The following is a 14,656-nucleotide window of genomic DNA, read 5'->3' as shown; positions in this document are numbered from 1 at the left end:
GGTCAAGTTGTAGAAAAATTTTATGTGTTCATGGTGAATATGTATGAATTGACACAGTCGAATAAAATACACTTGTGTGTTAAAACAGTCCTCATGCATACATATTTGTGGAAATATTTGTAAAAATAATTGACAATTACATGGAATTTAGCAAACAATTTTTGTCTTAAATTCCTGGCCACCACTGTATGTACCGATATTCACAAAATTCAGTATTATGATTTTTGAATACAAATTACTGATCTGTGTACTATTTTGGTTCAATATATGAAGCTATGACCTATTATAGTCCTAAGTATTTGAGGGCTATTTTTGTAGAATTTCATATAAACAACGCTATTAACAAAAGTGGACCTTATATGGGAGCTATGCCGAATTATGGACCAATATTTAAAAAATCTTGTAGCTCGATTCTTGGATACAAATTACTGATCGGTGTAAAGTTTTGGTTCAGTACAGATTTTTTTGGATATTTGTGCAGGTTAATGTGTTTTCCTAAAGTAGTTCTTATATGGAGGCTATGACCAATAATGGGCCTACCATCATAAAATTTGGTACATCGATTTTTGTATATATTGAATAAATTTGTTTCGAATTTCAACCTGATAACTATATTTGTAACAAATTTATGAGGATTTTAGTGATTTTCGGGAGTGGACCTTATATGGGAGCTATGGCTAAATATGGACCGATATTCAAAAAATTCAGAAGTATGATTACTGGATACAAATTACTGACCTGTGCGTTATTTCATTTTGATATCGATATGTTTTAAATATTTTTTAAGGTTCATATCTTTTTCGGAAATGGGCCTTATAGGGGAGCTATGACCAATTATCGGCCAATCTGCATACAATTTAGTACAGTGATTTCTATGTATATGAGTATTATTTTTGTCGAATTTTAGCATGATAAAGATGTTTATAAGAGATTTATGAGTACTTAACTGATTTTCGGAAGTGTACCTTATATGGGAGCTATGGTCAAATATGGACCGATATTCACAAAATCCTGTAGTATGATTTCTAAGTATAAATTATGGATCTATGTAAAATTTTGTTTTGATATTGATATTTTTTAGATATTTATGTAGATTATTGTGTTTTTCGGAAGTGGTCCTTATATGGGAGCTATAACCAATTATCGGCCGATCTTCATAGAATTAGGTAAAGCGATTTTGGTATATATGGGGACTATTTATGACGAATTTCAACTTAATAGCGATATCTATAAGACATTTATGCTTATTTAAGTGATTTTCGGAAATGAACTTTATATGGGGGCGACGGTCAAATATGGGCCGATCCACAAAAAATTTGGGGTTGTAATTTTTTTAAGCACGAAACTTATTTCTCTTGAATTTTGTGTGGATACTGCAATTTTGTAGGCATTTACAGACCTAATAACCATATTTCGGGAAGAAAATTGTATGGGGGCTAGGAGAAATCATGGACCGATTCTTATAATTTTCGCCAGAGTTAGTCCCTTTTAACATAAAAATAACGTGTGTGCAATTTAATGGTATTATCTGCAATATATTTGCACAAATAAGGAAAACTATGTTAAAATTATCAAGTTTTTTTTTAGGTTGTCTCACATTTTGGTTCATAACTCTGGTTCCACTGAACCGATTTTGCTGATTTTCAATACCAAACTGCTTAGGAGAACAATAAACATTTTTATATTTTGGACGTGAGCGTGTTTTACACAGACAGACAGACAGACGGACATGGCTCAATCGACTTAGAATTTCATAAGGATCAATAATATATATACTTTGTTGGGTCTCAGATGAATATTTCTCAATGTTACACACGGAATGACAAACTTATATATACCCTCATTCACCACTTATGGTGGTGGAGGGTATACAAATATATTTAGACAAATTTCAAAATATTTGGTTGTGGGACTTATATGGGAGCTATGACCTATTATGATTTGATTGTCATAAAATATTTTAACGTGATTTTTATGAACTTATATGGGTGCTGTGGCCAATTATGTACCGATATTCACAAAATTCAGTATTATGATTTTTGAATACAAATTACTGATCTATTTTGGTTCAATATATGAAGCTATGACCTATTATAGTCCTAAGTATTTGAGGGCTATTTTTGTAGAATTTCATATAAACAACGCTATTAACAAAAGTGGACCTTATATGGGAGCTATGCCGAATTATGGACCAATATTTAAAAAATCTTGTAGCTCGATTCTTGGATACAAATTACTGATCGGAGTAAAGTTTTGGTTCAGTACAGATTTTTTTGGATATAGTTTACGCAGGAGATATTTTATTCCAAATGTACAAAAAATTGTATCTAATTCAGCAATTTGTAACTGAAATTCCTATTAGAACGTATGAAATTTAATAATTTATATACTTAATAATCAGTTAATACGTTTGGATCAACATTTTTCCCTTTTAACATCAAGTGAAGAAACAGAGTATAAAAAATGGTATACAAATATATTTACACAAATTTCAAAATATTTGGTTGTGGGACTTATATGGCAGCTATGACCTATTATGATTTGATTGTCATAAAATATTTTAACGCGATTTTTATGAACTTATGATTACTGGATACAAATTACTGACCTATGCGTTATTTCATTTTGATATCGATATGTTTTAAATATTTTTTAAGGTTAATATCTTTTTCGGAAATGGGCCTTATAGGGGAGCTATGACCAATTATCTGCCAATCTGCATACAATTTAGTACAGTGATTTCTATGTATATGAGTATTATTTTTGTCGAATTTTAGCATGATAAAGATGTTTGTAAGAGATTTATGAGTACTTAACTGATTTTCGGAAGTGGACCTTATATGGGAGCTATGGTCAAATATGGACCAATATTCACAAAATCCTGTAGTATGATTTCTAAGTATAAATTATGGATCTATGTAAAATTTTGTTTTGATATTGATATTTTTTAGATATTTATGTAGATTATTGTGTTTTTCGGAAGTGGTCCTCATATGGGAGCTATAACCAATTATCGGCCGATCTTCATAGAATTAGGTAAAGCGATTTTGGTATATATGGGGACTATTTATGACGAATTTCAACTTAATACCGATATCTATAAGACATTTATGCTTATTTAAGTGAGTTTCGGAAATGAACTTTATATGGGGGCGACGGTCAAATATGGGCCGATCCACAAAAAATTTGGGGTTGTAATTTTTTTAAGCACGAAACTTATTTCTCTTGAATTTTGTGTAGATACTGCAATTTTGTAGGCATTTACAGACCTAATAACCATATTTCGGGAAGAAATTTGTATGGGGGATAGGAGAAATCATGGACCGATTCTTATAATTTTCGTCAGAGTTAGTCCCTTTAACATAAAAATAACGTGTGTGCAATTTTATGGTATTATCTGCAATATATTTGCACAAATAAGGAAAACTATGTTAAAATTATCAAGTTTTTTTTAGGTTGTCTCACATTTTGGTTCATAACTCTGGTTCCACTGAACCGATTTTGCTGATTTTCAATACCAAACTGCTTAGGAGAACAATAAACATTTTTATATTTTGGACGTGAGCGTGTTTTACACAGACAGACAGACAGACGGACATGGCTCAATCGACTTAGAATTTCATAAGGATCAATAATATATATACTTTGTTGGGTCTCAGATGAATATTTCTCAATGTTACACACGGAATGACAAACTTATATATACCCTCATTCACCACTTATGGTGGTGGAGGGTATAAAAAACAATATTTCTTCAATTAAAAAATATGATATTGATTAAAAATTTTGTTTGAATTTATACACAATTTCAAACAAATATTTGTTTAAAACAGACAAAAATTTCACTGATTCTGGTTTTTTGAATTTTTTTAGTTTTACTGATTCATTAAAAAGTTTGTCTGTTTTAAATAATATTTTTAAACTAAATTAAAAATTTTTTTTAAAAATTACAAATAAAAAAGAGAAAATAGGAAAGTAGAGAAAAACATAAATAAACATTAAACAATGCTATTATCTGTTTATCAGACAATTCACATATTTTTTTAAGTCTTTGACAAAACCAAAACTACTTATATATACAATATTTTAAACCAAATGAGAATTATATCCACACATTATAAAAACACACATGCAAACGAAATTACCCAATTTGCCTAATATGCACATGATAACAACAAACAACCTTATTTACTTGATTGTGTTGTTGTTTTATCCCAAGTCTTGTATTAAAATAAAAATCAAACAAAACCATTAATAGAATCTATACAAATATTTATAGAAAATAAAATTAGTTTCAGACAGGTGTTTGTTTGAAAATATTTTGGCAATAATTTTTTCTGTGTAATTTATTTGACGATGTGAATCTACTTTTCAAAATTCGATATACAGCAATTTCACGAATATGTTGTTGGGGATATGTTAAAATTACAATTAATAAGTTTTCAGGATGTGCTAAATAACTGTTTCTTTGAATCACTGGGCCGACAAACCTTCAAAGTTGTTGGTAAATATCTGCTAAGTTTGATTAGTTCAAAAAGGTGTCGAGGTCCGTCTTTACAGCTGGGAGGGTTTTTATAGAAAACCACTCTGGAACTAAACCTTTACAAAATATATTGCAAGAGTTGTTAGATTTGTTTTCAACTGAAATATAGATGAAGGTCTGCACTTATATCTTCAACGCAAAGCTCTGGTAAGTTCGTGGGAATTGGATGAAGCTTCACTATTACCCTTTTTAAAGTTTTCAAGTTTTTTGCCAATTTCTCCTAAAAATGTTTGTGGTCTTGATGTTCCACCATCAATATTGTTACGTTTTAACCTTTTCAAAACGTTTGGTTTATTTCCTTTAAATAAACCGGACACTTTTGATTGCAAATAAAAGCCGTTTAGTAGTTTAAAAATTATAACAACTCTTTATTTATTCAAAATGTACAACAACAGAATTAAATAGCCACTCAATGTTTTTGTTTTATACACGTTTATAAATTCTCAGAAATACAGACACAATTTATAATGTACACGAATTTACTTGAAAAACACAACACACTTTAAGGCACTTAGTTGATGTTTATTCGAAAAGCGTCTCTGATAAACTCACTAACGACTGCAACCTCTGCTACTATTTATAACACTGCCATCTGCACTCTAGATTTCTCTTTAACTGTCTAGAGGTTTCTAATACATACACCCAGAGAAAAAATGAACACATCCGTGTACGATTTGACTCCATTCGGTGTCAATAGTGTATCAACCCCGTATGTGTACAAATTGTACACATACGGTGTCAATTTGACAACGATAAAATGACACCATTCCGTTGCAGAATTGACACCATCCGTTGTCGATTTGACACCGTTCGTGTACGATTTTATAACAGACCGTTGGTAATTTGATACCGCACCGTTGACCATTTGACACCATACGTTGTCGATTTGTTACCGTTCGTGTACAATTTGACACCGTTCGTGTACGATTTGTCACCAATCCGTTGGCAATTTCTCACCATACGTTGTCGATTTTATACCGTTCGTGTACGATTTGACACCAATCCGTTGACAATTTGACACCATATGTTGTCGATTTTATACCGTTCGTGTACGATTTGATACCAGATCGTTGTCAATTTTTCATTTTTGATTAACCCACTTATTATTGTATAGCGATTAAAAGAAATAATATTTTTTAAATTTTTTTACATTTATTTTACAAAAAAAATTTTATACAAAAATACTTAAATATACTTAAGTCTAAAATAAATTTTGCCGTTATTTATTGGATATAAATGAAAAGGGGGTGTTATAAATTCAGAAATATGTATTAAATAAATATTATTGTTCAATGAACCAATTTCATATGATTGAAAATGAGAATCAAAATTTTTAATATTAATTTGATTACATAAAACATAAATATCTTCATTTTGAATAATAAAACTTTTAATTTTGAAAAGTTCAATAAACGTTATATTCATTGCTAAGTAATAGTTTGCTCGATATCGTGTACCCTTAAATACAATTTCATCAGAAACTTCGCAACTCTCCAAATTTAAGTTGGGCTTATTTGATTTGTATAATAAAACCTCTCTTGATAAATTTACAGTTTTAGACGAATTTACAATTAAAATAGATTCCATGTTATCTTCATGTTTGAGTAAAAAGTTGGAAAATTTAAGTCCAGCTTTTATAGATAATGACTGACAAGGATTTACTCTTGATGTAGAGTTATTGAAATAAATTTTTGCCTCCTTATGCTTGGCTTCAAATCGCATAGTCCAAAGATACCTAAGTGATCCACATTTCTTGATAGCAGTTGGGTAGTGGACAAGAAAATGGTGCTTTGGCTTTAAAAAACCATATAAATTCAAATAAAGTATATGGTGATTTTTAATAAGATCTTGTAATTTAATCAAATCTTCTTCATAGTACTTTGGCTTCGAAAGTAAATCAATTATTTGCAATAAAATTGTAAAAACTTCCCAATGGCGGTTACCATGAGGAATTAAATCGCCAATCATTAGTGGCAAAAAATGAATAAAGCAAATGGTTTCACTAGCACTCATTTTTAAATTATAGTTTTTTAATCTGTTGTAGTCCAATGAAATAGAATTGTTTCCAACTTCAATTTCTCCAAATTGAAATAGGGACTTTCTGCTGTTAATACAATTTAAGGTTATAATTTTGTCATTTATTAATGCAAGTAATATGTTACATACGTCGTAAACACAAACTCCTTCATAAATGTCATGCATAATATCGAAACAAAAATTTTCCGTCACATGAAAATTTGGTATAGATTCAAAAATACAATTATTTTTAACTCCTGTTTCCTGGAAATTGTTTTCTAATAAATGTTGTTGATAATTTGTTTCATTCCTCAAATAATCTAAACACTCCGATGCATCACTTTGCATTTGGTATTTAGTTCTTGTACATACACGACAAAATCGTTTAGAATTAAATGATTGAACGAAACCTAATATACTGTTTACGGCTAGATTGTCTCCAACCACTAAACCCAAAATAAAATGTACTTTACGCAATTTACCCTCAATTACAATTTCTATGCCATCTTCTAAAGTTTTTAACTCTTCTACTAAGTGGTAAAAGGCTTTTACATTTCCTTGCATTTTTAAGTCCGTAGACGATATGAAAGCTGCCGTAAATATATATTCTAGTTTAGACAATAAATGCTGTGGCATTGAGGGAAAATTAAAGTAACAACCGCATATAGAAAAAGTGTGACTTCCAAGGGGGTTATTTATTTGAAAATCATCAAAATAGATAACATAAGGAATAATTAAATCAAAATTATAATTCCGAACTTTGGTTTTAAACAATTCACCGCTCGTAAAATTAAGTAAAATATTTGAGTTCAAATTTTTTTTGGAATTTTCCAATGTGTAATCTAAGATATTAGGAATTTTAAAAATAGCTTCAATCATGAATTTCAAAGGCATTATGTAAATGTTGGCTAATTTAGGTCCCAAATTTGGATTGCCGTTAACAACGATTTCAGAAATCTGGTTGTTTATTAAAAATATTTTTGGTGCCTCATATAACCCTAGTTCTTTTAAAATTTTGAAAAGTCTATATTCAGTTTTAATTTCTTCAAACGGATTTTTACAAAAATGGAATAGACATTTCAAATCTTCATGCATTTCATCATTATTTATATATTGTTCTATTGTAGTTGATATAGATGAGATTAATATCGCTGCAGAATTTTGAATTTCTAAAACCCGATTTCTAGGCATGTAGTTTTCTTGATATAATTGCAAAGATAGACATAACGCTTTTTTTTCAAATTTTCTAAAGATTGCTTGTAATTTTCTGTTCTTCTGTTATCAATAAATTCCACGTTTAATTGTGGCAAATCATTGGTGATAATTGTAGAAGTTTCTGCATGTGAAATTGCGTTAGTTTTTCTGACAACTTGGTGTTGTTTTTCTAAATGAATTCGAAATGAAGTAAACCTAGTAAATGTTTGATTACAATTATTCTGAACACATTGAACTTTTAGCAGTTTTGTTGACATCAAATGATCGACTTTAAAATGTACTATCAAAATATTTGCTTTATCAAATTGTTTGCGGCACCGAAAACATATATACATATTGAAATTAAATATTAAGTATTGCTATAAAAATTAATTAATTTGTTGGAATAAGATATTAATTACTGCTACAGAAATTAAAGAGAGATGTTATGTTAACTGACTTTAAATCGTATACTAAATTAATTTCATAGAAAAACTTTTGAATAAAAATCCATGGAAGTTGGCATGCTTCTGGATATTTTAAAGATAACGTTTGAAAAATTTTAAAACATGTATCCAAGCATTCAATAAATGAATTGAGTTTAAGCAAATTGTTATTAAAAAATATATAAAAACCTTTTATATCTATATCAGACAAACCTTCTACAATTATAAATGGCTGTATTGTCAAACCAGCACAATAGTATTTTTCCACGGCTGCATCAATTTGACGTTTATAATCATTGATAGTCGGCAATAGTCACTCTCCTGTGAATCCACTATCGTTACTTTCTTATTACGTTTTCCACTTCCGCATTCAAATCTAGCTGGTGATGGTAATACAGCTTTAAGCAATATAGTATATATATAGTCTTGTGTATCTGTAGGAGAAGTAGATATAATGTAATTGACATTCAAACAATTAATTACAATCAAGGTTACTAACCTATATTTGTCGCCGATGAAAGATTAGAAAGCAGTTGCTTGCAATATTCGTTATGGATGTTATTTGCATAAAAGTTACGAACCTTATCCTTAAATTTATCCCATTTGGAATGTAGAAGATGTCCTTTTGATGGGTACATAATATCAAAATCAATATTAATCTAAAAAAGCAATAGTTAGCAAAGGTAAATATTAAGATTAATTAATACTCACCAATTCTGGAGCCCTTGAATCTGATAATTTAGGCCATTCCTGAAGAAACTCATGGCTGTTAAATTTCTTTAATTCTTTTTGGCGCATATGGAAAGTTCTTTTCCACTTTTCACATACCGCATCCCAATTAGCACAGTCTCTTAATAATGAAGTTTTTAATGCAACAGCAATTGATTCATCAATTTCAACAGATTCTTTCTCAGCAGATTGCAACGACCCAGTGCTTTCAGCGTTGCTTGAAGTTGGTAATGAGTCCAAGAGTCTTCTTCTTTTTAGGTTCTTGCTTCTGTATTTTGAATAAAGTTTTCCACTTGCATTATTCTTTCCTTCTCTTGAAATGTAATAGTAATCCTAAAGAATTTGGAATGTACATAAAAACATGTAAAATTATCATATATAAAATAAATGTTAGCTTTTAAAAATATGTGTCCAGAATTAGTTTTAGTTCTTTAAGTTTATGTGTGACTTCGTTTTTTTAAGTTTTTGGCTATTTTCTTTTAACTAAAACAATTTTATATATGGGGGATTTCATGTCAAGTGAACCAACTTTTGAAATCGATGTCTTCCGATCGGGATGAAATTTGCACCAAGGTTAGCTCTATTGGATAGTAACTCAGACACAATTTTTCAACAACATCGGTCGAGAACTCTCTGAGTTATAGGGGGTAAAATTTTGACAATTTGGTCAAACAGGGGTTTTTTCTTATCCATGTAACTTATTACCTATTGTTCTTAGCAAAATGTGTTCCAAATAGTATAGATAGCTATTTCTTCGATCTTTCGAAAAAAAATATTTAAAAAAAAAAATAAAAAATTTTTAATATTTTTTTTCCGAAATCAAAAACTTTTTTGACTTTTTTTAAAAATACGCTATTTTTTTTTATTTTTTTTTTTTTCTTAAAATAAAGTTTAGATATTTTCCTTGAACACCTACTTGGTCGCTTAGTGGGATGCGAGTGGGATATCTATCAAAATAAATATTTTGTAACTCAAAACATAAAATTTTTGACTTTTTTTGCAAAATCAAAAACTTTGTTGACTTTTTTTTTTCAAAATGGACCCTTTTTTAATCTTTTTTTTTAGGTCAAACAAAAGCTTAGATATTATCCTTGAAGACCCTTTTGGTCGCTTAGTGGGATGCGAGTGGGATATCTATCAAAATAAATATTTTTTAACTCAAGACTTACAATTTTTGACTTTTTTTTTTGCAAATACGATTTTTTTTCCAAATCGGCCTTTTTTTTTAAATTTTTTTTGTAGTCAAAAGAAAGCTTAGGTCCATTCCTTTAAGATATTTTTAGTCCCTTAGTGGGATGCGAGTAGGATATCTATCAAAATAAATATTTTGTAACGCAAGACATACAATTTTTTAATTTTTTTTTGCAAAATCAAAATTTTTTTCCAATATGGGGCCTTTTTTAATTTTTTTTTTTTGCTCAAAAGAAAGCCTAGGTCCATTCCTTTAAGATATTTTTAGTCCCTTAGTGGGATGCGAGTGGGATATCTATCAAAATAAATATTTTGTAACGCAAGACATACAATTTTTTAATTTTTTTTTGCAAAATCGAAATTTTTTTCCAATATGGGACTTTTTTTTAAAAATTTTTTTTGCTCAAAAGAAAGCTTAGGTCTTTTCCTTTAAGACCTATTTTGTCACTTAGGAAGATGTGAGTAGGATATCTATTAAAATAAAAATGTTGTAACTCAAGACATTCAATTATTGACTTTTTTTTTGCAAATTCGAATTTTTTTTCAAAATGGGCCCTTTTTTAAAAATTTTTTTTTAGTCAAAAGAAAGCTTAGGTCCATTCCTTTAAGATATTTTAGGTCCCTTAGTGGGATACGAGTGGGATATCTATCAAAATAAATATTTTGTAACTCAAGATATACAATTTTTGATTTTTTGGCAAAATCAAAAACTTTTTTGACTTTTTTTTAAAATGGGCCCTTTTTGTAATTTTTTTTTTTGCTATAAAGAAAGCTTAGGCCTATTCCTTTAAGATGGTTTTGATCGCTTAGTGGGATGCGAGTGGGATATATATCAAAATAAATGTTTTGTAACTCAAGACATACAATTTTTGTGTTAAAACATTTATTTTGATAGATATCCCACTCGCATCCCACTAAGGGACTAAAAATATCTTAAAGGAATGGACCTAGGCTTTCTTTTGAGCAAAAAAAAAAATTAAAAAAGGGCCCATATTGGAAAAAAATTTTGATTTTGCAAAAAAAAATTAAAAAATTGTATGTCTTGCGTTACAAAATATTTATTTTGATAGATATCCTACTCGCATCCCACTAAGGGACTAAAAATATCTTAAAGGAATGGACCTAAGCTTTCTTTTGACTACAAAAAAAATTTTAAAAAAAAGGCCGATTTGGAAAAAAAATCGTATTTGCAAAAAAAAAAGTCAAAAATTGTAAGTCTTGAGTTAAAAAATATTTATTTTGATAGATATCCCACTCGCATCCCACTAAGCGACCAAAAGGGTCTTCAAGGATAATATCTAAGCTTTTGTTTGACCTAAAAAAAAAGATTAAAAAAGGGTCCATTTTGAAAAAAAAAAGTCAACAAAGTTTTTGATTTTGCAAAAAAAGTCAAAAATTTTATGTTTTGAGTTACAAAATATTTATTTTGATAGATATCCCACTCGCATCCCACTAAGCGACCAAGTAGGTGTTCAAGGAAAATATCTAAACTTTATTTTAAGAAAAAAAAAAAATAAAAAAAAATAGCGTATTTTAAAAAAAAGTCAAAAAAGTTTTTGATTTCGGAAAAAAAATATTAAAAATTTTTTATTTTTTTTTTTAAATATTTTTTTTCGAAAGATCGAAGAAATAGCTATCTATACTATTTGGAACACATTTTGCTAAGAACAATAGGTAATAAGTTACATGGATAAGAAAAAACCCCTGTTTGACCAAATTGTCAAAATTTTACCCCCTATAACTCAGAGAGTTCTCGACCGATGTTGTTGAAAAATTGTGTCTGAGTTACTATCCAATAGAGCTAACCTTGGTGCAAATTTCATCCCGATCGGAAGACATCGATTTCAAAAGTTGGTTCACTTGACATGAAATCCCCCATATTTATATCCTTGAGAGTTTAAATAATTTGAAACGTATCAGATTTATGACTTTTGTGAGCTTGATATGTCGTTCCTATTTTTAAATATGGTTCAAACAGTGAAATAATTTCTTACAAAAAAGTAAGTAGTTTTTGTTAAGTTTACAAAAAATTATGTGTAATTAATTTCTGTTTGAAAATATACACAAAAACAAAACAAAATCATTTGTTATGTACCAGAAAATGTTTTTGATAAACTAAATTATCATTATTGCTCCAAATGAATATAAACAATTATAACCAATTATCAAAAATGTTTAACGTTTCTATTACAATGGGAATGTTTCATTAAACTATTTGCAAATGCCTTTTGTTTATGTACATTGTATGTCAATCTCATAATTTAATAAAATTCGTTTTTAGGAAATAGTTACTTATTCTAGAATGGTCGATTCGTTAACATAAATTAAAACAATACACATGAAATGAAATCCATATTTTAATTAATGTATGTATATAATTTTTTTTAAACAAATTTTTGATTTATTTTTTTCTGATGGCTAAAACGACTTCCATATATTATTAGAGTTGTGTCGCTATGAACTAAAATGAACTAAAACGCTCTTTTTTAGTGATTCAGTTAAAAGGTTATACTACGCCTACAAAACAATTACAAAAAAAAGAACAGCCAAATTCTTATTTTGATTGTGTTACACTAAAACAATGTGTCTGTTGTTTTTGTAATTGTTTGGTAGGCGTAGTATAACCTTTTAACTGAATCACTAAAATAGAGCGTTTTAGTTCATTTTAGTTCAAAGCGACACAACTCTAATATATATTAGAATTCATAATATATACATTTGATATTGTCGTAAATGAATATTGTATAAATTGTAAACGAAAAAATACTTGCAAATGTTATATTTTTGATACCGTCATAAAATTCACAATAATAAACTCTTCAGAAATATATTGATGCAAAATATCCTTAGGTCTATATTAAACATACCTTCATAGCCTTTTCAAATGGAAAAACAGAACAAATATCATCCAACAAACGTTTAAAATCTTGTGTACATAACACAACGTCTTTGCTAAAAATTTCTTCTATTATTATATTAATTAAATCGTCTCTTTGCTCACACGTTAATTTATGATTCCTTTTAGCATAATCTAGGACTGCTTTCCCTTTCGAAGTCTGGTTTAATATTGTCTTCAAATCCTACATTAAATTGTATATAAATTAAACTATAATATTACATATAGAATATATTTTACCTGTGATAAACATCGGCCGACTTTCGACACCGGAGTGGTGGTAATAATGTCATTGTTTTTCAGCCACTCTTCCACTTTTGACGGCACTGACATTGTTTCATCATCCACCCCAAACTAAATGTAAATAAACATTAATATATGTTGCGTTTTTTAAATTGCAAAAGATAATTACCTCCTTTTTCTTCCAAGCTAAGAGTTTTTCTCGAAACTCCACTCGTAGCCCTAATGGTGGCACTGCTTCCTTCAGATCCTCTTTCTTTAAATAGCGCAAGCTCCTAAACGTTACTTGGGATTCTAAAAAATAAAACAAATAATTATTGTATTATTGTATTATAGATTATATATTATCGTTAATTTGTTAATTATATATACATGTATCTCTACTTACCTTTTAAATATACAAAAATTGAAGACATGTCTATTGTTTTCAAAAAATTTTTGAGTAGCATGTCGTCACTGGATTCTGCTATCTCATTTGTTTCGTTGCCGGAATTATCATCTGCATCCATTACCAAATCGCTGTCAAACACTATAACTTCACTTATATTTCGGTTTGGAAACCATTTCTTAATTTCACTTTGATTTTCCATTTTTTTTTGTTAAAATATTTTTACTTGTAACTTGTTACTGAAACATAAACACACTTATAATTACAAAGTGAAACAAAAAGTTTCGCCGCAACACTTTGACAATAACTTGTCGGCGTTGGTTTACCTTAATCATAATAATTATAGCTTCAGCTTATAACAATGGCGGCGGCGCGACTTTAAAGAAGTAATTCAGTAGCGGCGCCCGTCGTTTAAAATACAACTAAAGTTGGGATGCGCCGGCGTTTAACTTAACAACATTGCGTTGTCGATTTGTAACCATATGTTTACAAATTGTAAACGTATGGTGTCGAAAAAAATTGACAACGTATGGTTACAAAATGACACCAACCGTTGTCGATTTTGTAACGTCGTTTTTCCCTCAGTGTACGCCATCTGTGGTGTACTTTCTACAATGTTCTTTAACTGAATATTTGAAATCGAATACAGCGTTGTGTAACGATTCTCTTACATGTGGTCTATCAATTTGGGAACAGGGCTACTTACTATATCGGCCGTGCTCGTCGGTGGGGAGGGTTGTTCACGTTCCCAGTTAATGTAAATAAATAAATTTTGAATCGATTACAAGAAATTTTAAACTTTAGGTAGCCAATTATTAACAATAACACATATAGATATTAAGTAGAAGAGGAAATACCTATCTGATGATGACTGATGTGTAGCTATAGGTGTCATTTGCTACACATGTCCGTGCCCACCCGCCATGCTGACTTAAAGTAATAATGGTTGTCAGACCCAAAAAACAAAATCACATAATAAATGTAACCTAACCCATATCACTAATTTCACCTTT

General features: G+C 29.4%; 1 pseudogene; it reads right to left on the bottom strand.

The window, feature by feature from the left end:
• Positions 1-5,675: 5,675 nt before the first annotated feature.
• LOC135951212 (uncharacterized) lies at positions 5,676-13,870 on the bottom strand (annotated as a pseudogene).
• Between the last annotated feature and the right edge of the window lie 786 nt (positions 13,871-14,656).

Source organism: Calliphora vicina, chromosome 2, assembly GCF_958450345.1.
Source record: "Calliphora vicina chromosome 2, idCalVici1.1, whole genome shotgun sequence".
Classification (NCBI taxonomy): domain Eukaryota; kingdom Metazoa; phylum Arthropoda; class Insecta; order Diptera; family Calliphoridae; genus Calliphora; species Calliphora vicina.
This window is presented reverse-complemented; position numbering and strand designations above follow the sequence as displayed.